The sequence below is a fragment of the Apium graveolens genome, chromosome 11, assembly GCF_009905375.1.
Source record: "Apium graveolens cultivar Ventura chromosome 11, ASM990537v1, whole genome shotgun sequence".
Lineage (NCBI taxonomy): Eukaryota > Viridiplantae > Streptophyta > Magnoliopsida > Apiales > Apiaceae > Apium > Apium graveolens.
The window spans coordinates 19,870,324-19,872,741 of NC_133657.1; the positions used below are offsets into that span (position 1 = coordinate 19,870,324).

At 36.2% G+C, this 2,418-nt stretch overlaps 1 non-coding gene across 1 annotated transcript; it reads right to left on the reverse strand.

Moving 5' to 3' along the window:
- Positions 1-1,620: 1,620 nt before the first annotated feature.
- LOC141699075 (small nucleolar RNA R71) lies at positions 1,621-1,726 on the reverse strand. Its single transcript, XR_012565562.1, has one exon. It is a non-coding gene; the product is annotated as a small nucleolar RNA R71 (small nucleolar RNA).
- Between the last annotated feature and the right edge of the window lie 692 nt (positions 1,727-2,418).

The window sequence follows — 2,418 nt, forward strand, 5'->3', positions numbered from 1 at the left end:
TTCAACGAAGACGAAGAAGATCTTATTTTTACTTGTGAATCTTTGTTCTAAGTTGTAATTTGGATGCTAGTTTTCTTACTTGTGAACCTTTACTCTTGTTTCGTACTTGGTTTTATTAATTAAGTATAAAGACTACGTTTATTATACCATGCTTTCATCGGAACCCACATTGATGATGAGTCCGATTATGGGCTAATCGTTATCGTGGGGTTCTAACGGATTTATTTATGGATTTCTTTAGTTAAATTGTTTATATGCCTTAGTGTGTGGTGATTGTATGATAACCTAGTATTGGTTGTGCTTATTCATCTTATAAGAGTCGCGAACTTGTAAGATAGCGTGTTAATTCTTAAAGAAGCGACATTGAATTTAAGGATTTAGAACTTGCCATGCTAGCATAGGTTCATATGTTATTGTTATGCATGATTCGTAGGTAATTTTACCCATATTACTTGCCTTGTGTAATTATGAAAGATAACTTGTGCTTTAAACCGTTATGTTTTCAAATTCTATAGACATATGGGTCTCAATATAATTGGTGTCTATTCAACTTCTATCTCTTTTGTGGATGCCTGATAGTATGTTATTCATGCAACGAAAGTTGGCGTTTAGCAGTTTCGTGTTATCTGATTAGTGTATTCACCATTACATGCTAAGGTTAAGAACAATAAGGCTATTGAATGAAGTATTTAATGAAGTTAGAATCCCATGTTTGTCTCCTATAATATACAACTCTCTTAGTTATAATCATTAATTGAATTCATAGTATAAACAACCCAAAATTATTATCGTCTTAGCATTGGATAATAACCATATCATCGGTGCATAAGTGCATAAATTATATAGTTAACCAAGCCATCTCTGTGGGAACGAACTAGAAAAGATTCTATATTACTTGTGAACACATATAGTTGCGTGAATTATTAGCGCGTGTTTAGCCTTAACAAATTTTTGGCGCCGCTGGCGGGGACTGCAGTGTTAACTTTTAGTTTATGTGTTTGTCATCAGTGATCGTTAAAGTTCATTGACTCGGACATTGTTACTTACATACTCTTTTTTCTTGTTGTATTTCAGGTAATCTAGCGATCGTTTATGCAAACGCGTTCACGAGTTCGTAGGAGAATTCTGGAAAAAGACGAGGAAGAAGTTGTAGTAGATCGTAGGGAAGATTTTGAGGACGAAGAGAAAGTAACTGAAGAAGAGAAAATCTAATAACCACCTTTATTAGAGATGGAGGATCAAGCAGACAATTCTAAGGCTTTAATGGACTTTTCTAAGCCAAAGATCAATGACATTCAGTCAAGCATCATCAGGCCAGCCATCAAGGTTAACACTTTTGAGATCAAATCGAGCACGATTCAGATGATCCAGAACTCAGTTCAGTTTGGGGGTAATCCTACTGAAGACCCAAATATGCACATCAGGGATTTCATTGAGATATGTGACACTTTCAAGTTCAACGATGTGTCTGAAGATGCCATTAAGCTGCGACTATTCCCATTCTTTTTTAGGGACAAGGCGGAGTGTTTATTATATTCTCTACCACCGGGGTATATCACCAAATGGGAGGATCTTGCTCAAAAGTTTCTCACAAAATTTTTTCTTATGGCGAAGACTGCTGCAATCAGGAATGCTCTTACTCAGTTTGCTCAGCAAACTGGTGCATCTCTGTGTGAGGCTTGGATCGATATAAGGAGATGCTAAGGAAGTGCCCATACCACGACATGCCTAATTGGATGATCATAAACTGTTTCTACAATGGTCTAGGTGCACATTCTAGACCTATGTTTGATGCAGCATCTGGTGGAGCCTTATGGGCTAAAAGCTACAATGAAGAGTATGAGTTGATTGAGCTAATGGCAGCCAATGAATACCAGAATCCTACGCAAAGAATGTTGCAAGGAAAGGTAGCAGGAATTCTAGAAGTGGATCAAGCTAATGCTATATCTGCTCAACTACAGGCTTTGACGATGAAAGTGGACTCTTTGGCTAATTATGGAGTTAATCAGATTACTATCGTTTGTGAACTTTATGTGGGAGCACATGAAACTGAGCAGTGTGCTATTTCTAGCGAATCAGCTCAATTTGTGAGCAACTTTCAGAGATCACAACAACAAGCTCCAGCCACTTATCATCCGAACAACCGCAATCATCCTAACTTTAGCTGGAGCAACAATCAGAATGCGGTGCAACATGAAAGTGTTTCTCTTAAACCCAATCATGTATGATGAGTTAGGAAGAACATTCTTGTATTTTTATTTGATTTCATTAATATTAATAAAAGACTTATTTTTGTTTTATTATGGACTTTATCTATTTAAAGTGTTTTGAATAAGATGTTCCATAGTTTAAAGTAAAGCTTCTAGAATTATAATGAGATTTTAATAGTGAGATCTAGAAGATGATAGCTTTAGACTT